This window comes from Palaemon carinicauda, chromosome 34 (genome assembly GCF_036898095.1).
Source record: "Palaemon carinicauda isolate YSFRI2023 chromosome 34, ASM3689809v2, whole genome shotgun sequence".
In the NCBI taxonomy this organism is placed as follows: Eukaryota; Metazoa; Arthropoda; class Malacostraca; order Decapoda; family Palaemonidae; genus Palaemon; species Palaemon carinicauda.
This window is the reverse complement of record NC_090758.1, coordinates 75,489,467-75,515,238: the sequence shown is the minus strand read 5'-3', so window position 1 is coordinate 75,515,238 and position 25,772 is coordinate 75,489,467. Positions and strand designations below refer to the sequence as shown.

At 43.7% G+C, this 25,772-nt stretch overlaps 1 protein-coding gene across 1 annotated transcript in view; it reads right to left on the bottom strand.

Moving 5' to 3' along the window:
* Nucleotides 1-25,429, bottom strand: part of LOC137626457 (ras-related protein Rab-43-like) — a 54,898-nt gene extending 29,469 nt beyond the window's left edge. The window contains exon 1 of the mRNA XM_068357461.1: nt 25,378-25,429. The gene's annotated coding sequence lies outside the window, so the exon portion shown is untranslated. The remainder of the gene's footprint in view (nt 1-25,377) is intronic.
* Between the last annotated feature and the right edge of the window lie 343 nt (nt 25,430-25,772).

The following is a 25,772-nucleotide window of genomic DNA, read 5'->3' as shown; positions in this document are numbered from 1 at the left end:
AAAAAAGCGAAGGCGTAATAATCTCTCGCGAACGAGAGAGAAGTTCTCCCGAAGGAGAACATTGCCTAAGACAAGCTTTCCCCCAGTTCTATGGGAAAAAAGCGAAGGCGTAATAATCTCTCGCGAACGAGAGAGAAGTTCTCCCGAAGGAGAACATTGCCTAAGACAAGCTTTCCCCCAGCTCTATGGGAAAAAAGCGAAGGCGTAATAATCTCTCGCGAACGAGAGAGAAGTTCTCCCGAAGGAGAACATTGCCTAAGACAAGCTTTCCCCCAGTTCTATGGGAAAAAAGCGAAGGCGTAAAAATCTCTCGCGAACGAGAGAGAAGTTCTCCCGAAGGAGAACATTGCCTAAGACAAGCTTTCCCCCAGCTCTATGGGAAAAAAGCGAAGGCGTAATAATCTCTCTCTCGCGAACGAGAGAGAAGTTCTCCCGAAGGAGAACATTGCCTAAGACAAGCTTTCCCCCAGTTCTATGGGAAAAAAGCGAAGGCGTAATAATCTCTCGCGAACGAGAGAGAAGTTCTCCCGAAGGAGAACATTGCCTAAGACAAGCTTTCCCCCAGTTCTATGGGAAAAAAGCGAAGGCGTAATAATCTCTCTCTCGAGAACGAGAGAGAAGTTCTCCCGAAGGAGAACATTGCCTAAGACCAGCTTTCCCCCAGTTCTATGGGAAAAAAGCGAAGGCGTAATAATCTCTCTCTCGAGAATGAGAGAGAAGTTCTCCCGAAGGAGAACATTGCCTAAGACAAGCTTTCCCCCAGTTCTATGGGAAAAAAGCGAAGGCGTAATAATCTCTCGCGAACGAGAGAGAAGTTCTCCCGAAGGAGAACATTGCCTAAGACAAGCTTTCCCCCAGTTCTATGGGAAAAAAGCGAAGGCGTAATAATCTCTCGAGAACGAGAGAGAAGTTCTCCCGAAGGAGAACATTGCCTAAGACAAGCTTTCCCCCAGTTCTATGGGAAAAAAGCGAAGGCGTAATAATCTCTCGCGAACGAGAGAGAAGTTCTCCCGAAGGAGAACATTGCCTAAGACAAGCTTTCCCCCAGTTCTATGGGAAAAAAGCGAAGGCGTAATAATCTCTCTCGCGAACGAGAGAGAAGTTCTCCCGAAGGAGAACATTGCCTAAGACAAGCTTTCCCCCAGTTCTATGGGAAAAAAGCGAAGGCGTAATAATCTCTCTCTCGAGAACGAGAGAGAAGTTCTCCCGAAGGAGAACATTGCCTAAGACAAGCTTTCCCCCAGTTCTATGGGAAAAAAGCGAAGGCGTAATAATCTCTCTCTCGAGAACGAGAGAGAAGTTCTCCCGAAGGAGAACATTGCCTAAGACAAGCTTTCCCCCAGTTCTATGGGAAAAAAGCGAAGGCGTAATAATCTCTCTCTCGAGAACGAGAGAGAAGTTCTCCCGAAGGAGAACATTGCCTAAGACAAGCTTTCCCCCAGTTCTATGGGAAAAAAGCGAAGGCGTAATAATCTCTCTCTCGAGAACGAGAGAGAAGTTCTCCCGAAGGAGAACATTGCCTAAGACAAGCTTTCCCCCCAGTTCTATGGGAAAAAAGCGAAGGCGTAATAATCTCTCTCTCGAGAACGAGAGAGAAGTTCTCCCGAAGGAGAACATTGCCTAAGACAAGCTTTCCCCCAGTTCTATGGGAAAAAAGCGAAGGCGTAATAATCTCTCTCTCGAGAACGAGAGAGAAGTTCTCCCGAAGGAGAACATTGCCTAAGACAAGCTTTCCCCCAGTTCTATGGGAAAAAAGCGAAGGCGTAATAATCTCTCTCTCGAGAACGAGAGAGAAGTTCTCCCGAAGGAGAACATTGCCTAAGACAAGCTTTCCCCCAGTTCTATGGGAAAAAAGCGAAGGCGTAATAATCTCTCTCTCGAGAACGAGAGAGAAGTTCTCCCGAAGGAGAACATTGCCTAAGACAAGCTTTCCCCCAGTTCTATGGGAAAAAGCGAAGGCGTAATAATCTCTCTCTCGAGAACGAGAGAGAAGTTCTCCCGAAGGAGAACATTGCCTAAGACAAGCTTTCCCCAGTTCTATGGGAAAAAAGCGAAGGCGTAATAATCTCTCTCTCGAGAACGAGAGAGAAGTTCTCCCGAAGGAGAACATTGCTAAGACAAGCTTTCCCCCAGTTCTATGGGAAAAAAGCGAAGGCGTAATAATCTCTCTCTCGAGAACGAGAGAGAAGTTCTCCCGAAGGAGAACATTGCCTAAGACAAGCTTTCCCCCAGTTCTATGGGAAAAAAGCGAAGGCGTAATAATCTCTCTCTCGAGAACGAGAGAGAAGTTCTCCCGAAGGAGAACATTGCCTAAGACAAGCTTTCCCCCAGTTCTATGGGAAAAAAGCGAAGGCGTAATAATCTCTCGCGAACGAGAGAGAAGTTCTCACCGAAGGAGAACATTGCCTAAGACAAGCTTTCCCCCCAGTTCTATGGGAAAAAAGCGAAGGCGTAATAATCTCTCTCTCGAGAACGAGAGAGAAGTTCTCCCGAAGGAGAACATTGCCTAAGACAAGCTTTCCCCCAGTTCTATGGGAAAAAAGCGAAGGCGTAATAATCTCTCTCTCGAGAACGAGAGAGAAGTTCTCCCGAAGGAGAACATTGCCTAAGACAAGCTTTCCCCCAGTTCTATGGGAAAAAAGCGAAGGCGTAATAATCTCTCGAGAACGAGAGAGAAGTTCTCCCGAAGGAGAACATTGCCTAAGACAAGCTTTCCCCCAGTTCTATGGGAAAAAAGCGAAGGCGTAATAATCTCTCTCTCGAGAACGAGAGAGAAGTTCTCCCGAAGGAGAACATTGCCTAAGACAAGCTTTCCCCCAGTTCTATGGGAAAAAAGCGAAGGCGTAATAATCTCTCTCTCGAGAACGAGAGAGAAGTTCTCCCGAAGGAGAACATTGCCTAAGACAAGCTTTCCCCCAGTTCTATGGGAAAAAAGCGAAGGCGTAATAATCTCTCTCTCGAGAACGAGAGAGAAGTTCTCCCGAAGGAGAACATTGCCTAAGACAAGCTTTCCCCCAGTTCTATGGGAAAAAAGCGAAGGCGTAATAATCTCTCTCTCGAGAACGAGAGAGAAGTTCTCCCGAAGGAGAACATTGCCTAAGACAAGCTTTCCCCCAGTTCTATGGGAAAAAAGCGAAGGCGTAATAATCTCTCTCTCGAGAACGAGAGAGAAGTTCTCCCGAAGGAGAACATTGCCTAAGACAAGCTTTCCCCCAGTTCTATGGGAAAAAAGCGAAGGCGTAATAATCTCTCGAGAACGAGAGAGAAGTTCTCCCGAAGGAGAACATTGCCTAAGACAAGCTTTCCCCCAGTTCTATGGGAAAAAAGCGAAGGCGTAATAATCTCTCTCTCGAGAACGAGAGAGAAGTTCTCCCGAAGGAGAACATTGCCTAAGACAAGCTTTCCCCCAGTTCTATGGGAAAAAAGCGAAGGCGTAATAATCTCTCTCGTCGAGAACGAGAGAGAAGTTCTCCCGAAGGAGACATTGCCTAAGACAAGCTTTCCCCCAGTTCTATGGGAAAAAAGCGAAGGCGTAATAATCTCTCGCGAACGAGAGAGAAGTTCTCCCGAAGGAGAACATTGCCTAAGACAAGCTTTCCCCCAGTTCTATGGGAAAAAAGCGAAGGCGTAATAATCTCTCGCGAACGAGAGAGAAGTTCTCCCGAAGGAGAACATTGCCTAAGACAAGCTTTCCCCCAGCTCTATGGGAAAAAAGCGAAGGCGTAATAATCTCTCGCGAACGAGAGAGAAGTTCTCCCGAAGGAGAACATTGCCTAAGACAAGCTTTCCCCCAGCTCTATGGGAAAAAAGCGAAGGCGTAATAATCTCTCTCTCGCGAACGAGAGAGAAGTTCTCCCGAAGGAGAACATTGCCTAAGACAAGCTTTCCCCCAGTTCTATGGGAAAAAAGCGAAGGCGTAATAATCTCTCGCGAACGAGAGAGAAGTTCTCCCGAAGGAGAACATTGCCTAAGACAAGCTTTCCCCCAGTTCTATGGGAAAAAAGCGAAGGCGTAATAATCTCTCTCTCGCGAACGAGAGAGAAGTTCTCCCGAAGGAGAACATTGCCTAAGACAAGCTTTCCCCCAGCTCTATGGGAAAAAAGCGAAGGCGTAATAATCTCTCTCTCGCGAACGAGAGAGAAGTTCTCCCGAAGGAGAACATTGCCTAAGACAAGCTTTCCCCCAGCTCTATGGGAAAAAAGCGAAGGCGTAATAATCTCTCTCTCGCGAACGAGAGAGAAGTTCTCCCGAAGGAGAACATTGCCTAAGACAAGCTTTCCCCCAGTTCTATGGGAAAAAAGCGAAGGCGTAATAATCTCTCGCGAACGAGAGAGAAGTTCTCCCGAAGGAGAACATTGCCTAAGACAAGCTTTCCCCCAGTTCTATGGGAAAAAAGCGAAGGCGTAATAATCTCTCTCTCGAGAACGAGAGAGAAGTTCTCCCGAAGGAGAACATTGCCTAAGACCAGCTTTCCCCCAGTTCTATGGGAAAAAAGCGAAGGCGTAATAATCTCTCTCTCGAGAATGAGAGAGAAGTTCTCCCGAAGGAGAACATTGCCTAAGACAAGCTTTCCCCCAGTTCTATGGGAAAAAAGCGAAGGCGTAATAATCTCTCGCGAACGAGAGAGAAGTTCTCCCGAAGGAGAACATTGCCTAAGACAAGCTTTCCCCCAGTTCTATGGGAAAAAAGCGAAGGCGTAATAATCTCTCGCGAACGAGAGAGAAGTTCTCCCGAAGGAGAACATTGCCTAAGACAAGCTTTCCCCCAGTTCTATGGGAAAAAAGCGAAGGCGTAATAATCTCTCGCGAACGAGAGAGAAGTTCTCCCGAAGGAGAACATTGCCTAAGACAAGCTTTCCCCCAGTTCTATGGGAAAAAAGCGAAGGCGTAATAATCTCTCTCGCGAACGAGAGAGAAGTTCTCCCGAAGGAGAACATTGCCTAAGACAAGCTTTCCCCCAGTTCTATGGGAAAAAAGCGAAGGCGTAATAATCTCTCTCTCGAGAACGAGAGAGAGGTTCTCCCGAAGGAGAACATTGCCTAAGACAAGCTTTCCCCCAGTTCTATGGGAAAAAAGCGAAGGCGTAATAATCTCTCTCTCGAGAACGAGAGAGAAGTTCTCCCGAAGGAGAACATTGCCTAAGACAAGCTTTCCCCCAGTTCTATGGGAAAAAAGCGAAGGCGTAATAATCTCTCTCTCGAGAACGAGAGAGAAGTTCTCCCGAAGGAGAACATTGCCTAAGACAAGCTTTCCCCCAGCTCTATGGGAAAAAAGCGAAGGCGTAATAATCTCTCTCTCGAGAACGAGAGAGAAGTTCTCCCGAAGGAGAACATTGCCTAAGACAAGCTTTCCCCCAGTTCTATGGGGAAAAAGCGAAGGCGTAATAATCTCTCTCGCGAACGAGAGAGAAGTTCTCCCGAAGGAGAACATTGCCTAAGACAAGCTTTCCCCCAGTTCTATGGGAAAAAAGCGAAGGCGTAATAATCTCTCTCGCGAACGAGAGAGAAGTTCTCCCGAAGGAGAACATTGCCTAAGACAAGCTTTCCCCCAGTTCTATGGGAAAAAAGCGAAGGCGTAATAATCTCTCTCTCGAGAACGAGAGAGAAGTTCTCCCGAAGGAGAACATTGCCTAAGACAAGCTTTCCCCCAGTTCTATGGGAAAAAAGCGAAGGCGTAATAATCTCTCTCTCGAGAACGAGAGAGAAGTTCTCCCGAAGGAGAACATTGCCTAAGACAAGCTTTCCCCCAGTTCTATGGGAAAAAAGCGAAGGCGTAATAATCTCTCTCTCGAGAACGAGAGAGAAGTTCTCCCGAAGGAGAACATTGCCTAAGACAAGCTTTCCCCCAGTTCTATGGGAAAAAAGCGAAGGCGTAATAATCTCTCTCTCGAGAACGAGAGAGAAGTTCTCCCGAAGGAGAACATTGCCTAAGACAAGCTTTCCCCCAGTTCTATGGGAAAAAAGCGAAGGCGTAATAATCTCTCTCTCGAGAACGAGAGAGAAGTTCTCCCGAAGGAGAACATTGCCTAAGACAAGCTTTCCCCCAGTTCTATGGGAAAAAAGCGAAGGCGTAATAATCTCTCTCTCGAGAACGAGAGAGAAGTTCTCCCGAAGGAGAACATTGCCTAAGACAAGCTTTCCCCCAGTTCTATGGGAAAAAAGCGAAGGCGTAATAATCTCTCTCTCGAGAACGAGAGAGAAGTTCTCCCGAAGGAGAACATTGCCTAAGACAAGCTTTCCCCCAGTTCTATGGGAAAAAAGCGAAGGCGTAATAATCTCTCTCTCGAGAACGAGAGAGAAGTTCTCCCGAAGGAGAACATTGCCTAAGACAAGCTTTCCCCCAGTTCTATGGGAAAAAAGCGAAGGCGTAATAATCTCTCTCTCGAGAACGAGAGAGAAGTTCTCCCGAAGGAGAACATTGCCTAAGACAAGCTTTCCCCCAGTTCTATGGGAAAAAAGCGAAGGCGTAATAATCTCTCTCTCGAGAACGAGAGAGAAGTTCTCCCGAAGGAGAACATTGCCTAAGACAAGCTTTCCCCCAGTTCTATGGGAAAAAAGCGAAGGCGTAATAATCTCTCTCTCGAGAACGAGAGAGAAGTTCTCCCGAAGGAGAACATTGCCTAAGACAAGCTTTCCCCCAGTTCTATGGGAAAAAAGCGAAGGCGTAATAATCTCTCTCTCGAGAACGAGAGAGAAGTTCTCCCGAAGGAGAACATTGCCTAAGACAAGCTTTCCCCCAGTTCTATGGGAAAAAAGCGAAGGCGTAATAATCTCTCTCTCGAGAACGAGAGAGAAGTTCTCCCGAAGGAGAACATTGCCTAAGACAAGCTTTCCCCCAGTTCTATGGGAAAAAAGCGAAGGCGTAATAATCTCTCTCTCGAGAACGAGAGAGAAGTTCTCCCGAAGGAGAACATTGCCTAAGACAAGCTTTCCCCCAGTTCTATGGGAAAAAAAGTGAAGGCGTAATAATCTCTCTCTCGAGAACGAGAGAGAAGTTCTCCCGAAGGAGAACATTGCCTAAGACAAGCTTTCCCCCAGTTCTATGGGAAAAAAGCGAAGGCGTAATAATCTCTCTCTCGAGAACGAGAGAGAAGTTCTCCCGAAGGAGAACATTGCCTAAGACAAGCTTTCCCCCAGTTCTATGGGAAAAAAGCGAAGGCGTAATAATCTCTCTCTCGAGAACGAGAGAGAAGTTCTCCCGAAGGAGAACATTGCCTAAGACAAGCTTTCCCCCAGTTCTATGGGAAAAAAAGTGAAGGCGTAACAATCTCTCTCTCGAGAACGAGAGAGAAGTTCTCCCGAAGGAGAACATTGCCTAAGACAAGCTTTCCCCCAGTTCTATGGGAAAAAAGCGAAGGCGTAATAATCTCTCTCTCGAGAACGAGAGAGAAGTTCTCCCGAAGGAGAACATTGCCTAAGACAAGCTTTCCCCCAGTTCTATGGGAAAAAAAGTGAAGGCGTAACAATCTCTCTCTCGAGAACGAGAGAGAAGTTCTCCCGAAGGAGAACATTGCCTAAGACAAGCTTTCCCCCAGTTCTATGGGAAAAAAGCGAAGGCGTAATAATCTCTCTCTCGAGAACGAGAGAGAAGTTCTCCCGAAGGAGAACATTGCCTAAGACAAGCTTTCCCCCAGTTCTATGGGAAAAAAAGTGAAGGCGTAACAATCTCTCTCTCGAGAACAAGAGAGAAGTTCTCCCGAAGGAGAACATTGCCTAAGACAAGCTTTCCCCCAGTTCTATGGGAAAAAAAGTGAAGGCGTAACAATCTCTCTCTCGAGAACGAGAGAGAAGTTCTCCCGAAGGAGAACATTGCCTAAGACAAGCTTTCCCCCAGTTCTATGGGAAAAAAAGTGAAGGCGTAACAATCTCTCTCTCGAGAACGAGAGAGAAGTTCTCCCGAAGGAGAACATTGCCTAAGACAAGCTTTCCCCCAGTTCTATGGGAAAAAAAGTGAAGGCGTAACAATCTCTCTCTCGAGAACGAGAGAGAAGTTCTCCCGAAGGAGAACATTGCCTAAGACAAGCTTTCCCACAGTTCTATGGGAAAAAAAGTGAAGGCGTAACAATCTCTCTCTCGAGAACGAGAGAGAAGTTCTCCCGAAGGAGAACATTGCCTAAGACAAGCTTTCCCCCAGTTCTATGGGAAAAAAAGTGAAGGCGTAACAATCTCTCTCTCGAGAACGAGAGAGAAGTTCTCCCGAAGGAGAACATTGCCTAAGACAAGCTTTCCCCCAGTTCTATGGGAAAAAAAGTGAAGGCGTAACAATCTCTCTCTCGAGAACGAGAGAGAAGTTCTCCCGAAGGAGAACATTGCCTAAGACAAGCTTTCCCCCAGTTCTATGGGAAAAAAGCGAAGGCGTAATAATCTCTCTCTCGAGAACGAGAGAGAAGTTCTCCCGAAGGAGAACATTGCCTAAGACAAGCTTTCCCCCAGTTCTATGGGAAAAAAAGTGAAGGCGTAACAATCTCTCTCTCGAGAACGAGAGAGAAGTTCTCCCGAAGGAGAACATTGCCTAAGACAAGCTTTCCCCCAGTTCTATGGGAAAAAAAGTGAAGGCGTAACAATCTCTCTCTCGAGAACGAGAGAGAAGTTCTCCCGAAGGAGAACATTGCCTAAGACAAGCTTTCCCCCAGTTCTATGGGAAAAAAAGTGAAGGCGTAACAATCTCTCTCTCGAGAACGAGAGAGAAGTTCTCCCGAAGGAGAACATTGCCTAAGACAAGGTTTCCCCCAGTTCTATGGGAAAAAAGCGAAGGCGTAATAATCTCTCTCTCGAGAACGAGAGAGAAGTTCTCCCGAAGGAGAACATTGCCTAAGACAAGCTTTCCCCCAGTTCTATGGGAAAAAAAGTGAAGGCGTAACAATCTCTCTCTCGAGAACGAGAGAGAAGTTCTCCCGAAGGAGAACATTGCCTAAGACAAGCTTTCCCCCAGTTCTATGGGAAAAAAAGTGAAGGCGTAACAATCTCTCTCTCGAGAAAGAGAGAGAAGTTCTCCCGAAGGAGAACATTGCCTAAGACAAGCTTTCCCCCAGTTCTATGGGAAAAAAGTGAAGGCGTAACAATCTCTCTCTCGAGAACGAGAGAGAAGTTCTCCCGAAGGAGAACATTGCCTAAGACAAGCTTTCCCCCAGTTCTATGGGAAAAAAAGTGAAGGCGTAACAATCTCTCTCTCGAGAACGAGAGAGAAGTTCTCCCGAAGGAGAACATTGCCTAAGACAAGCTTTCCCCCAGTTCTATGGGAAAAAAAGTGAAGGCGTAACAATCTCTCTCTCGAGAACGAGAGAGAAGTTCTCCCGAAGGAGAACATTGCCTAAGACAAGCTTTCCCCCAGTTCTATGGGAAAAAAAGTGAAGGCGTAACAATCTCTCTCTCGAGAACGAGAGAGAAGTTCTCCCGAAGGAGAACATTGCCTAAGACAAGCTTTCCCCCAGTTCTATGGGAAAAAAGCGAAGGCGTAATAATCTCTCTCTCGAGAACGAGAGAGAAGTTCTCCCGAAGGAGAACATTGCCTAAGACAAGCTTTCCCCCAGTTCTATGGGAAAAAAAGTGAAGGCGTAACAATCTCTCTCTCGAGAACGAGAGAGAAGTTCTCCCGAAGGAGAACATTGCCTAAGACAAGCTTTCCCCCAGTTCTATGGGGAAAAAGCGAAGGCGTAATAATCTCTCTCTCGAGAACGAGAGAGAAGTTCTCCCGAAGGAGAACATTGCCTAAGACAAGCTTTCCCCCAGTTCTATGGGGAAAAAGCGAAGGCGTAATAATCTCTCTCTCGAGAACGAGAGAGAAGTTCTCCCGAAGGAGAACATTGCCTAAGACAAGCTTTCCCCCAGTTCTATGGGGAAAAAGCGAAGGCGTAATAATCTCTCTCTCGAGAACGAGAGAGAAGTTCTCCCGAAGGAGAACATTGCCTAAGACAAGCTTTCCCCCAGTTCTATGGGAAAAAAGCGAAGGCGTAACAATCTCTCTCTCACGAACGAGAGAGATCTTCTGAAGGAGGGCATCGCCTAAGGCAAGTTTTCTCCCAGTTTTACGGAAAAAACGTAGACGAAAAAATCTCCTCTCGTGAACGAGAAAGAAATCCTCCCGAAGAAGGACATCGCCCGAGCCCAGCATACTCCCAGGGAGAAGTTCCCCCCGAAGGAGGCATAAGCCGTAGACTTGCTTTTCCCCAGCTCCAGGGGAGAAAGCACAGTCTTCGGGGACGAGATAGCAGAGGTAAAACTCATTGAGCTGTTTGCAACTCCTTACGAAGGAGGGAAGGTTGACGACTGTCTGAAGTGGGGAAGCTTTCCCTCGGAAGGGGAATGGATCTTTCACGCAGTCCAATTCCGAGTAAGGTTATCACCCCCTTGTAAGGGAAGGATCTCTAATCCCTGGAGGCGAACCTCCTGCCAGCAATCTGAGTTTCCCAATAAGTTGATCAAGTTGCAGGTTGACAACGAGTGTTACCTCGTAACATGGGCAGCTCATGAGCTGCCACATGACTTTTCCCTTCTGCTCTCAACCGAAGAGAAGAAGGGGGCAAACCCCTGCATCTTCTTTCGAGGTTTCCATAAGACTCAAAATCCTCAACTCAATAGGGAGCAAAGGAATTAGGGAGGTTGTCCTGTCTGAAACACGGGAGCGAAGGATTGACCCGCGAGTGTATGATCGGAGATTTGCGTGTGTAGTGCTAATTGAGTGCGAACACCTGCGTGACTGGGGTCTGAAGACTCTGCCATAAGAGTAAAACTCCTGATCGTTATGGGCGTAGTGTTGGATGGGCGTACACGAACACTCCGCGTGACAAGAGTCCGAAGACTCTCTGACATAAGAGTAACGCTCTTGATGACTTGTGTCACGAGAACCCGAAGGTTCAGCGTGATCGTGCGTGCCCCTAGAGGTCGTGTTGCGAGAACCAGAAGGTTCAGCGTACACGTACGTGCCCCTAGAGTTTGTGTTGCGAGAACCCGAAGGGCTAAAACAACGGGAAAACGGAATTCTCCCTTGTCACGAGACACCGAAGTGTCAGCAAGACTAAATGCACGAAAACCCAAGGTTTCAGCAACTAGCTGTGAACAAACGAAGGGACAGCGCACCGGGAAACCGAGGTTTCCTTGTCACGAGACCCCACAGGGGCCAGAGATCGCTAATTCAAAGGCGAGAGCGATCTCTCTGAAGATAGAGAGAAAAGCAAGGAGAAGCACTCTATCTGACTTTTTCTAGAGCGGACGGAGACCCTCAAACTAATATGCGAAGAAGAGGGTTCGAGGTTAGGACGTGCTTTGCCCTTGGCCTCTCTCCGGTTCTCTTAAGATGATCCCTCGTACGACGACGACAGCGAGGCAGAACGATGACGAGAGGGATCGTTCTTCTCAGATTTGTGGCGCGAGTGTATATAATCTCGAGGCAGGAAGTCTCGGTGAGAGACAGAAGGCGAGAGAGAGCGAGAATGATAACGTCTCTTCCTATTTCGCCTGTCTCTTCGGTGAGAATAGGTGAAGGCGTACACAGGCGTGCGGGAGAGTTATCTCGCACGTCTGTGCCAACCGTAGGGAGCGCGCGCGCGGAGAAAATTCCCCATAGTGGAATCATATGGGCGCGCGGGCATGCCCGCATATCCTTGCGGATGTGGGAGAAGGCTGGTGGACCGGTAAGTGCTGGCGCGTTGATAAGCGTTGGCGTGTTGCAAAGCGCTAGCGCTGCGGAAGAAGGCAACGTGGCTGCCTTGTCAGAAGACCTAACAGTAGAAAGTTGACGCGCAGGTTTTACCTGTCGCGTAGGATGGTGTTGGGCGCGTATGCGCACGAGCAGGCGTAGGAGAGTGCCATTGCGCAGGAGTTTATGCGCAGGTGAGCGCATGGCACGAGATGGAGCTATGCTCTTGTTGGAGCGTATGCGCATGTTGGTGCATACGCTCTTGATGCCCTATGTTAGGGTAAGAAGGAAGCGCTCTTAAGTTTGTGACGAGAGTGCTTAGACTAACGGCGAGACATCTCGTGAAGAGACAGAAGGAGAGGAAGAGCAAGAACGATTAGGTCTCCTCCAATGTCGCCTGTGATTCCGGAGAGAACCACTGGGCAATGGAGTGCGATCTCTCCTTTTCCTCTTCTCTATCTCTCCCTCCTAGCCTCCGAAGAGGGGAGGACAATGAAGTGGAGGGGGAGGAGGAGAAGGTAATGTGGAGACCTCTTCTACATACTTGGCAGGGGAACCCATCCTCCGCAGGGTAGCAGAACACCCATGACCTCCGTAACGGGGCATAGGGAAAGAGGATCCACATCCAGCGGTGACATGAAGGCGTCGTGAACACTTCCTCAAAATAGAGGACATCATCTACAAAGAAAAAGAAATAGGATTAATCAAAACTAAAAAACAAAAGAAAGGCTAGTCTGCCAGCAAATAAAGCAGGAGCAGAGGTGTTACCACTGCGACAGCTAGAATTCGATTGAAGGTAAACAGCAGCTACCGACCGGCAGTCCACCACCACTGACAGGTGGGTAATTACCTGTCCGGTCGTTAACGACCTTGTTAAGGTTTCTCTGCCGTATTTTCCAGCTCGCGCTAGAATATCTCCTATAGTAAAGAATGAGGGTTTGTATTTAGTGTAGGAACAAATAGCAAACGGCATATGCCATAAGAATAAAAATAATTAGCTTTTAAAGAGACACTGGTCCCAATGGACCTTTTTCAACAATAGGAGCCCCACTTTTGCCCCTTCGAAGATTAGCAGTCCCTCTGCCGAATGGGTCTGCCCTTCTTCAAAACCTCCTTGATAAGACTGTTTCGAGTTTACTGATGAGGGGGAAACCAGTCATAGAAAAACTTGGGCTGTGTCATAACCAAACTCCAACCACCTAACACAGGGATGGAGAACCTGCGGCCTTAAGCATATGGCCTTCTGGACCATCAAGTGCGGCCTTCTACGGCCTTTGATATATGTACAGTATGTGCAGTATATTTCTGCTTTGACACTGAATATTGTATGTTTGAAATCATTCTACTGTATGTACACACATACAAAGATGTACACACAGGCAATAGGAAAGTTTTATTCAGTGATGTACCTCCCTTAGAATGGAAGCAATTTTTCCTTATAGTCAATGAATCTTAACTGAACACAATTATCCGTTTCCTTGTCAGCTGCGACACCTGTTGTAGCTGACAAGGAAAAACTGCCAGTTGCAGTGAGCGAGTGATTTAACGTATGATGGATGTGAGAGTTCCTGTTTTGTCCATCTCCTCACTGTGATCTACGTTAGTTTTAGATGAGTCAACAGGTTCCAGATTTTTGGCATGAAAATATTTTATTTGTGCTTTCACTGATGAGTTTTGATTTTATGAAAAACAGCTTCCCTTAGGTACCCTTAACGCAAGGAGAAGAGGAACAGACATTTTAACAACTTCAACAAGCAACGTCACAAAGGATGACTAAATTTTGCTTCCTTATTATAATAAGTTATGCACTGATGGTGTTCCAGCTATGATGGCTAAAAAATTATATTTTAATTATAAAATAAATTTTTGAATATACTTACCCGGTGAATATATAGCTGCAACTCTGTTGCTCGACAGACAAACTCTACGGAAAAAACTCGCCAGCGATCGCTACACAGGTTGCGGGTGTGCCCAACAGCGCCATCTGTCGACCAGATACCCAGCTCTTATGTAAACAAAGACTCAATTTTCTCCTCGTCCCACTGCGTCTCTATTGGGGAGGAAGGGAGGGTCATTTAATTTATATATTCACCGGGTAAGTATATTCAAAAATTTATTTTATAATTAAAATATCATTTTTAAATATTTAATATGCCGGTGAATATATAGCTGATTCACACCCAGGATGGTGGGTAGAGACCAGTAATATATGTTTACATTTCATGAGCTAAGAGTTTTTTATTTCATTTTAGAAGTTATCAAAATAACAAAAACAAAATAAATAGGTACCTGGTAAGGAAGTAGACTTGAACAATTACTCTGCCTTTTAAGTACGTCTTCCTTACGGAGCCTCGCGATCCTCTTAGGATGCTGATCGACCCCTAGGAGCTGAAGTATCAAGGGTTGCAACCCATACAACAGGACCTCATCAAACCCCTAATCTAGGCGCTCTCAAGAAATGACTTTGACCACCCGCCAAATCAACCAGGATGCGAAAGGCTTCTTAGCCTTCCGGACAACCCATAAAAACAACATTAAAAACATTTCAAGAGAAAGATTAAAAGGGTATGGAATTAGGGAATTGTAGTGGTTGAGCCCTCACCCACTACTGCACTCGCTGCTACGAATGGTCCCAGTGTGTAGCAGTTCTCGTAAAGAGACTGGACATCTTTCAAGTAAAATGACGCGAACACTGACTTGCTTCTCCAATAGGTTGCGTCCATTATACTTTGCAGAGATCTATTTTGCTTAAAGGCCACGGAAGTTGTTACAGCTCTAACTTCGTGCGTCTTCACCTTAAGCAAAGTTCGGTCTTCCTCACTCAGATGTGAATGAGCTTCTCGTATTAACAATCTGATAAAGTCTGACCAAGCATTCTTTGACATAGGCAAGGATGGTTTCTTAACTGAACACCATAAAGCTTCAGATTGGCCTCGTAAAGGTTTAGTACGCTTTAAATAGAACTTAAGAGCCTAACAGGGCATAAGACTCTTTCTAGTTCATTGCCTACGATCTCCGATAAGCTGGGAATATCGAAAGATTTAGGCCAAGGCCGAGAAGGCAGCTCATTTTTGGCTAGAAAACCAAGTTGCAGCGAACAAGTGGCTTTTTCCGACGAAAATCCGATGTTATTGCTGAAGGCATGAATCTCACTGACTCTTTTAACCGAGGCTAAGCATACCAGGAAAAGAGTCTTAAGAGTGAGATCTTTCAGGGAGGCTGATTGTAACGGCTCCAACCTGCCTGACATGAGGAATCTTAGTACCACGTCTAAATTCCATCCAGGGGTAGCCAAACGACGCTCCTTGGTGGTCTCAAAAGACTTAAGGAGGTCTTGCAGATCTTTATGTTTGGAAAGATCTAAGCCTCTATGCCGGAAGACCGATGCCAACATGCTTCTGTAGCCCTTGATAGTGGGAGCTGAAAGGGATCGTCCTTTTCTCAGGTATAAGAGAAAATCAGCTATTTGAGCTACAGAGGTACTGGTCGAGGATACAGAAACTGACTTGCACCAGTCTCGGAAGACTTCCCACTTTGATTGGTAGACTCTAATGGAAGACGCTCTCCTAGCTCCAGCAATCGCACTGGCTGCCTCCTTCGAAAAGCCTCTAGCTCTCGAGAGTCTTTCGATAGTCTGAAGGCAGTCAGACGAAGAGCGTGGAGGCTTTGGAGTACCTTCTTTACGTGTGGCTGACGTAGAAGGTCTACCCTTAGAGGAAGACTTCTGGGAACGTCTACTAACCATCGAAGTATCTCGGTGAACCATTCTCTCGCGGGCCAGAGGGAAGCAACTAACGTCAACCTTGTCCCTTCGTGAGAGGCGAACTTCTGCAGTACCTTGTTGACAATCTTGAACGGTGGGAATGCGTAGAGATCCAGATGTGACCAATCTAGGAGGAAAGCATCTATATGTGTTGCTGCTGGGTCCGGGACTGGAGAGCAATAGATTGGAAGCCTCTTGGTCAGCGAGGTTGCAAAGAGATCTATGGATAGTTTACCCCAAGTGGCCCAAAGTCTCTTGCACACATCCTTGTGGAGGGTCCATTCGGTTGGAATTACTTGCCCTTTCCGACTGATACAATCTGCTATGACGTTCAAGTCGCCTTGGTTGAACCTCGTTACTAGGGATATGTCTTGACCTTTTGACCAGATGAGCAGGTCCCTTGCGATCTCGTACAACGTCAGTGAGTGGGTACCTCCTTGTTTGGAGATGTACGCCAAGGCCGTGGTGTTGTCCGAGTTTACTTCCACCACTTTGCCTCGAAGGAGAGACTTGAAGCTTTTCAAGGCCAGATGTACTGCCAACAGCTCCTTGCAGTTGATATGCATGCTCCTCTGACTCGAGTTCCACAGTCCTGAGCATTCCCGACCGTCTAGTGTCGCGCCCCAGCCCACGTCCGATGCGTCCGAGAAGAGAACGTGGTTGGGAGTCTGAACAGCCAGGGGAAGACCCTCTCTTAGGTTGATATTGTCCTTCCACCAAGTCAGACAAGACTTTATCTTTTCGGAAACCGGGATCGAGACCGCTTCTAGCGTCTTGTCCTTTTTCCAGTGAAAAGCTAGATGGTATTGAAGAGGACGGAGGTGTAGTCTTCCTAGTGACACAAATTGTTCCACGGATGACAGCGTCCCTACCAGACTCATCCACAGCCTGACTGAGCAGCGTTCCTTCTTCAGCATCTTCTGGATGGATAGCAGGGCTTGATCTATTCTGGGGGCTGATCGTCTTGTTGTTCAGCAACGTCCTCATCAGAGGGTTCCTCATCCGAAAACTGATGAGGAAACGGCAACGGAGTGGGCAACGTCTGGCTCGCTGAGTCCGGTCGCACTGGTGCATACGTGACGGAGCCGGATGCAACATCATGGAACTGCTGCACAGTCTGTGAACTGTCAACAACCATGGGTGCGCGAGGAAGCACAGCGTCAACCCGAGACTGTCTAGACCGTCTGGGTTGTGCAGTCAACACCATACCGGGTTGCTGAGGTTGACGCACTGCGTCAAAACAAGTCACCTCTGCTGGTTGTTGAACGTCCTGAACGTCAACAACTACCTCCGAGCGTCGCTTAACGTCAACGTGCGGCTGGTAACCCACACTGAGTCGCATCGGTGGAGGAACCACCTCAACTGGCAGACGCGAGAAGGTTACCTCAGCGTCAACAGGACGCACAACCGACCGGTTGGAAGGTTGTTGGCCAGAAGTTTCGGCAGCAACCTTCTCCGCATTAAAGTCCTCTATCAAGGACGCAAGCTTGGACTGCATGTCTTGCAGCAAAGCCCATTTAGGGTCTACGGGAGCAGGTGCGGCAACAGACGGGGTTAGCGACTGAGGCGGTACCGCTTTCCATCCCTGAAAGCCTTGTTTATGCATGACATAATTGTACAGCAAAACTTCAAAGGCTCGAAAACAGCTGTGAAGTTGACCTGTAAAAAACTTGGAGCGTCTCCTGACCAGGCGCCAGGGAGAGTCTACGAGATTTGAGAAGTCTATCTGGGCAGAGGCATGAACTCCCAAGCCGAGAACTTCTCTCGTGTCATATCAGACTCTCGCCGATAAGCCAGTTTAAAAGAAGGGAAAGCAAAGGCTGTATCCCCCAAACTCCTCCTGGTGATAAACCAGTCGCCTAGCCAACGTAAAGCTCTCTAGGAGAGCGAGAGAGCACTAGCTTAAAAACAACGGCTTCGAAGTAGCTAGGCCTAGTGTAAGCTCTGACGTTTAGGCGAACGAGGAGCAGCAGTTACAAAAAGATCCGGACAACGATCCTTAAAAAAAAATCATCATGATTAAATTAAAGTCCATAGAGGGCTAAGCAGCTTTAGGCTCCTCTCCATCTGACAGAGTCCTCAAGGGAATATCAGTAGGAGGGGGAACAGCAACTTCCTCATCTACAGGAACCTTGTCCGATAAAAGCTGAGTCTCAAGCAAGGGAGAGACCTACCGTGGTGGCAATGCTTTACAAGCAGAGTCCACACTCACTGGTGCATTAGTAGCGGACCAGGACGCAACGTCATGTAACTGCTTGACAGTCTGTGAACTGTCAACAACTGAACTGTCAACCACAACAGGTGCGTGAGGACGCACAGCGTCCACTCGAGACTGCTTTGACTGCCTAGACTGAGCAGTCAAAACAACTCTAGAATGCGGAGGTTGACGCACAGCGTCAAAACAAGTCAACTCCGATTGTTAGCGAACGTCTTGAACGTCAACAGGAGCATCAGCAAGTGGCCTAACGTCCAAATGCGGCTGAAAATCCACACGAGACCGCATCGAGTGTGGTTCTAAACAACCTGACTGACGTGACTTAGCTACGCCAACGTCAACAGGAAGCACAAAGGAACGTTAGGTTGGCTGAAAGCCAGGATATCGATGAGATAAACGGCTAGACTCAACGGACTAATCGGCAGAATAGTCTTCCATAAGGGAGGAAAGCATATTCTGCATGTCTTGCCATACAACCCATTAAGGATCAACGGAAATGGTTGTGGTAAGAGACGAGGGTAACGTCTGTGACCGCAACACTTTGCCAACAAAAAAGACTCTCGGAGTCTGTGTTACGCTTTTGTTAAGCGGCGAGCAGTTATCCGATGACTGCATAGGGTCAGAGCTGTCCTAATGGCTGTAACCAGGACGCTGGACCTGTCCTGAAAGGACTGACTTTCGCTTAAGGGCTTCGAAACCTTGTGACAGGTTTCTTATGCGAAAAGCCTTCGGATGACGAGGAGAAAAAACGTCTCTCTCGTCTTATGGTAGGGGAGATCTTGGTAAGATACACCCGATACCATAGAGGGAAACGTCTGTTCGTTGATCAAGGCCTCTCGAACCCATAAGTCGTTCGACATTACTTCTCCCCTGGGCTTGGGAGCTTGCAAGAGGTCCCGGACTAGGTGAACGACAGGCACGAACAGACGAACCCTCGGACGCAACACTGTAACACTTTGCGCAATATCACTTTATCACTTCGATTTTCTGTTTTGCACTTATTCCACTGAAATCGAAACTTTTACTGATTTCTACCTGAAACACGCAATTCTACCCTTCATTAAAAGGTAGTAATTGTGAAATCAGTCGTATAATGCAAGCTCATTAATACCAGCAAAAAACAGAAAACATATTTTAAGATAAAAAAAAAAAAAAAAATTTTGTGGCTGGGGAAGAGACTAAACACTAGTTCATATAAACTACGTTTTCAATCTCTCACCGCACATAGCCTGGGGACAAGAATAAAAAACTAAAAACGTTTTATCCTTTCTCCCCGTACAGAGACTAGGGACGAGAGTAACTCGAGAACAACGTTACCCGCCTGAACGGAACGTTTTCTCTCCTCTCTCTCCCTCCGTCTCTATCTCTCTCTCTCTTTCTCTCTTGATTTCGCACCTAAGAGAAGAGCCCAATTACATTTCGTCAAAAAAAACATGTTATTTGACCAAAGGAAAAAAACTGAAAGGTTTTCAATTAAAAAGTTCCTTTAAAATAGAATTTAAAACATTTAAGCTTAGAAAGAATGAACAAAACGTCAGAATCGATTTACTCTTTCTGCAAAGTGAAACCGTGATACACTCTCTCTCTATCGTAACGATAGAGCGCATGTTGAACGTCCTGAACGTCAACAACTGCGTAGCATAAATAAACTAAACGTTAGTTCATCTTTGAAAACAGTACGAAGACTATTCAAAGAAATTCTTTCATAAAATATTTCATTTAAAAAGTTTTAAATCCTTAGCTCTTTAAAAGCTATTTACGATATAAAGGGCTCAACGTTGATTAACTTCGGTTTCCAAGTTAGGACCGCCTACTCTCAGGAAAGGTCGCATATAAACAAAACATTAAAATTTATTTTTATGTTTATTATAAATGGAAAGTTAATCGAAGAGGAAAATCTATAATTAATTTATAACGTGATAAGATAATTACTAAAAGCCTAAACACACTTCCGTCTAAGGGAAGGGTCGGCCATTTAAAAGTCAAAGAAAGTCTCTACTTTCTTTGTCACCAAAAATAAATCTATCCAAAACGAGTTCAAGATTTTAGATGAAGATAAAACACCTGCACTGCGAAAGCTCAAAACCAGAATATAGTACTTCACCAATACAGTGAACCCTCGTTTATCGCAGTAGATAGGTTCCAGACGCGGCCGCGATAGGTGAAAATCCGCGAAGTAGTGACACCTTATTTACGTATTTATTCAACATATATATTCAGACTTTTAAAACCTTCCCTTGTACGTAGTACTGTTAACAAACTACCCTTTAATGTACAGAACACTTAATGCATGTACTACAGTACCCTAAACTAAAACAGGCACAAATATTAAAGGCAATTTTATATCATGCGTTTCCTAAACACGCTAAAAAGCATGTTAAAAAATGGCAACCAATGTTTTGTTTACATTTATCTCTGATCATAATGAAGAAACAAACTGGAGGTAGAGCTTTGCTTATTACCCAGACATATTTCCCATACTATTCCCTTAGAACTACATCACATCTTCCTACTTTAGATATATATATATATATATATATATATATATATATATATATATACACACACACACACATATATATATATATATATATGTGTGTGTGTGTATATATATATATATATATATATATATATATATATATATATATATATATATATATATATATATATATATATATATATATATGTATACACATATACATACCTACATATATACATACATACATATATACATAAATACATGCATACATATATATGTATATATGTTACTGTATATATATGGGTTATGGAAAAAATCCGCGAAGTGGTGAATCCGCGATGGTCGAACCGCGAAGTAGCGAGGGTTCACTGTATGATGTGAAAAACTCCAGTTTAGCAACAGCGAGTAAAGTACGTCTTGTCGACACGTCGACAGAGAGAAAATTGAGTCTTTGTTTACATAAGAGCTGGGTATCTGGTCGACAGATGGCGCTGTTGGGCACACCCGCAACCTGTGTAGCGATCGCTGGCGAGTTTTTTCCGTAGAGTTTGTCTGTCGAGCAACAGAGTTGCAGCTATATATTCACCGGCTAAGTTAAATATTTAAAACTATGGATTTATTGAACATCTTAAGAAAGCAAATAATTGATTTTTTTTTTTTAATGAAAACTGCTAAGTGTGTTTAAACAGATACAATTTTTTACTGGGATGTTGCATTTTTATGAGATGTGATTGTTTAAAAAGTACCTACTTTGCCAATATAAAATATTTGAAAAGGTTATATTGTTGATATTTATAGGCTATCTTTTCCGAAACATTAATATTATCTTATTTATCACTTCAATACAAAGAACCTACTTGCTTAACTAAAGTAATTTACTAATTACATGCTTTCGATATTATTCATTTACTGACGGTAGTTTGAAAACTACCCAAACTTGAATGAAATATTTTAACCCTTTTACCCCCAGGCTCTTTGGAAATTTCCAACCCTTAACCCCCAAGGGGTTATTTTTTCCCCAGCACATTTTGCAGTATATTTTTTTTAAATTGCTCTAACAGCCTTAATTTTTGTCCTAGAGAGGTCAGGTTGGTCTCATTCTCTTGGAAAATGCCCGAATTTTCTCAAAAAATTAACAAAAATATGAAAAAAAAAATTTTTATAGCATTTTTTTGCAAGGACGTACTGGTACGTCCATGGGGGTAAAGGGATGAGTTTGGTAAAACGTACCAGTACGTCCTTTGGGGGTAAAGGGATGAGTTTTGTGAAACGTACCAGTACGTCCTTTGGGGGTAAAAGGGTTAAAATTTAGTTTTCAATATAATTCCTTTACTGATTACTTGTATAAAAAGTACTTAATTCCAATATTTGAAATTGTAATGCATTAAATTTTTTAAAACCTGTTACTCATTCTTTGGATTACTAATAAATTACTTGGAGGATAAAATAACCAACAAAAATTTATGCGGCCTTAAACCTTTTACCCCCAAAGGACGTACTGGTACGTTTCACAAAACCCATCCCTTTACCCCCATGGACGTACCGGTACGTCCTTGCAAACAAATGCTATAAAAATGTTTTTTTTCATATTTTTGAAAATTTTTTGAGAAAATTCAGGCATTTTCCAAGAGAATGAGACCAACCTGACCTCTCTATGACAAAAATTAAGGCTGTTAGTGCAATTTAACCCTTTTACCCCCAAAAGGACGTACTGGTACGTTTCACAAAACTCATCCCTTTACCCCCATGGACGTACCGGTACGTCCTTGCAAAAAAATGCTATAAAATTTTTTTTTTTTCATATTTTTGATAATGTTTTGAGAAACTTCAGGCATTTTCCAAGAGAATGAGACCAACCTGACCTCTCTATGACAAAAATTAAAGCTTTTAGAGCAATTTAAAAAAAATATACGGCAAAATGTGCTGGAAAAAAAATAACCCCTTGGGGGTTAAGGGTTGGAAATTTCCAAAGAGCCTGGGGGTAAAAGGGTTAAGGAGCATTGAGTAATCGCAAGAGGGCCTTCATCCAAAAAAAGGGTTCCCCACCCCTGACCTAACCTAACCAAACTGGCAGAATCCTCTTCCTTATTTACTGGTGCGGTTACAACCCCCTACCCTAACTAACCCTTTTACCCCCAGGCTACTTGGAAATTTCCAACCCTTAACCCCCAGTGGGTTATTTTTTTCCTAGCACATTTTGCAGTATATTTTCTTTAAATTGCTCTAACAGCTTTAATTTTTGTCATAGAGAGGTCAGGTTGGTCTCATTCTCTTGGAAAATGCCTGATTTTTTTCAAAAAATTATCAAAAATATGAAAAAAAAAATTTTTATAGCATTTTTTTGCAAGGACATACCGGTACGTCCATGGGGGTAAAGGGATGAGTTTTGTGAAACGTACCAGTACGTCCTTTGGGGGTAAAAGGGTTAAACGCTAGACTGATCAGAAAAATGAGCAGACACCTAATAATCCTGGATTTTATCACTGATAAATGTTTTGATAAGGTACTGCCAAATTGATTGGTCATGGTTGTAGCCATAACTGAACAACAAAATTTCTGAAAACCAAATAACCACCAAAAAGAACATTACTGGAGGTGCCATTTTAACCCTTTTACCCCCAAAGGACGTACTGGTATGTTTCACAAAAGCCATCCCTTTACCCCCATGGACGTACCGGTACGTCCTTGAAAAAAAGGCTATAAAAATTAACACCCTGGGGGTTAAGGGTTGGAAATTTCCAAATAGCCTGGGGGTAAAAGGGTTAATATATAACTTTCTGAATAATATTAGTTCCAGTTTCACCTATTCGAAGTTTAGCGGTCGCCTACCGAATTGGAAAAATCTTCAAATACCCCAAATGCTATTTATTTACATTTTGTACAGTGCTTCCCATCCAAAAAGGACAGCAGTCGATGTTTGTGTCAAACAAGTTCCGATGGCAAATAAACTAAGATGATAAAAGTTCAAATACTGTATAATCTCATTCTTCAACATAATTTAAAAACAAAATCATCTAACAAACGTCTAACAAAAATATCTAACAAACATCTAACAAAAGTACTGTTATTTATCCGATGACAAGCTTATATGAAAATATAATAAAAACCCTCCCATTGGTATTTTGTTTCTCAAACGTAGCAGTTTAAAAGCAAAAGGGAGTCGCTCGTCCGTACGCTCTTTTCAAAGTAACCCAAGAGATCTGACGAATGATTGATGACGGGAAAAATTAAAAGGAATCGGACAGCCAGCCAAGTGGATGACTAAGGAACACTGGGAAGAATATTCAGTAATGTCCAACTCCTTTGACTTTCCATTCCAGTTTTCGTATCTCAATCGAGACGAAATCTCAAGGTTCCTGGTTCCTAACTGTTCACTCAACAAAATAAATTTGCGGGCACTCTATCGCATAATAGATACAGTAGGACAAAGCTTCTAAGCCTAAACTTATTATTGTAATAAGGCTTATTTTACCTGTACCATAAACAACATTATTAATGAATATCTAGGAAATACTTTGGATTATATTTAAACAGGAGAAATAATATGATAATGATTATTATAAACCCTCACATTAGCTACAGTAATCTTCCTGTAACCTTTCCGTACGTTAAGATAAACTGGCTAGGCTACGTTAATAGTTAATGTAACACAACAAAACTAGTTACTGTATAAGCAATTCTATAGTCCATTTCTTTTATCGAGGCAGATTTGCACCGACTCGCAGCGGTGCCCTTTTAGCTTGGAAAATTTCCCTGATTGCTGATTGGTTAGAATTATCTCGTCCAACCAATCAGCGATCAGGAAACTTATCCGAGCTAAAAGGGCACCGCTGCGAGTCGGTGCAAATCTGCATCGCTAAAAGAAATTGACTATAGTTGCTTTGGGAAAAATGACCAAAGGTGTACGTGCGCAGATCGACAGGTTGCCAGGCCTGCCACCCTCATGGAAATCGAGAATCCTTTCTAACCGCATCTTATCGCTCACAATTAATAGATATACGTGGATATTAGTCCGCTGAACTAACAATTATTAACTCAACGGTCTTTTCTCGGCCAAGACTCGCAATATTAACCTCTTTGGTCATCTGTTCTGGCAAGCAGTACTAGTTGCAGTGAGCGTTACCCGCGTTGGCGAGTATTCCGATAGGCTATTATCATGAAATTAACCAGGCAAATTAGTCGAGTCCGACTCTCGTAGAGATGGCCAAATTTCGGTGACCCGACAACCTACATACTACCAGCTGAATGTAAGGGATAATATAGACAAATTATGATGATTATTATTATAAACGATTCTACAACCGTAGCCGGGAAAATAAAACGGGTAGTTTGTAGCGCTACGGCCAAGCGTCCTAATTTGCTTATTATCGCTCCGACTGTTATCTTGTATAGAATGAAAACGTTTGGAAATGGTCTACGGATCTTAAATATGTTGTGTAAGGGGGCGTCCGGGGGGGCGCAGCCCCCCTGGGTAAGGACACGGCTTTTAGCATAGGTTAGGTGGGTTTTTTAAGTTAGCTTCTCCCGTCGTACTCGTAGGTAAGGAAACTGTTGTGTAAGGGAGGGGGGGGGGGGTGAAGCCCCTTTGGTAAGGATACGGCTTTAAGCATAGGTTAGGTGGGTTTTTTTAAGTTAGCTTCTCCCCCCAAAATCGTTTTTAGAACGACGGCCACAGTTCAGAATATTCCCGTTTTCTACGGGATCTGGCCGTCACCCTACAAAGGCTCCAATAAAACTCTCCAAGTTCTAGGATTCCTATTGGGGGTGACCCGATCAGTGAAGAAAAATAAATTGTGCCTAGCCTAGTCCACCTGAGATCTATAATTCATATTTAACGTAAACAGCATTAATATGACTTCCGGTATTAAATTAACTTCCACAGTCGTAGATAGATATTAATAGACATTAAGGTATCTTCAATAAATCTATTCGCTAACACATCATTAGTAGTGATTTTAACTTAAGTTTTTACCTTATTTTAACCATCAAAGTAATTAAATAATGGGTAAAATATGTTACTGATTATCAAATCATTGAGAATAAACAATAAATAGCTTAAATAAACAATAAATAACCTAAATAAACAAACTAAAATAAGCACACAATAGGAAAAATGGGTAAAAATGATCGCCCGGAAAATGATTTTCTCTACGATAAATAACCTCTCAAATATTAACAAATAACATAATACATTTAAAATTACATCAATCACAAAAGTCATTCATTAATGAATAACTTTCCAGTGAATTTTTATAGTAAATAAAGTTTATAAGACACCAAAAATCACTTTTAAAATCAACAGGTGGTGGATTCTCGAGTCGGAAATCTCAGACAATAACAAATCCTCTTTTGTTTCTACATCATAAAATTAGGTTTTTAGAATTTGGTTTGTTTATAATTTTTCTCTAAAACTTGATTTATATATAATAATTAGTTTTAGTTTAATTGTGATATTAAATAACTTATTTTTCTAGTTTTATTTGCAAAGTTTGTTTAAAACTAAATAATATTGAGATTGTGAAAAAGTTTTTCTTGATTTCTACTTCATAAAATAATATTTTTATAATTTGGTTTATTTATAATGTTTCTCTAAAACTTAATATATATATATATATATATATATATATATATATATATATATATATATATATATATATATATATATATATATATATATATATA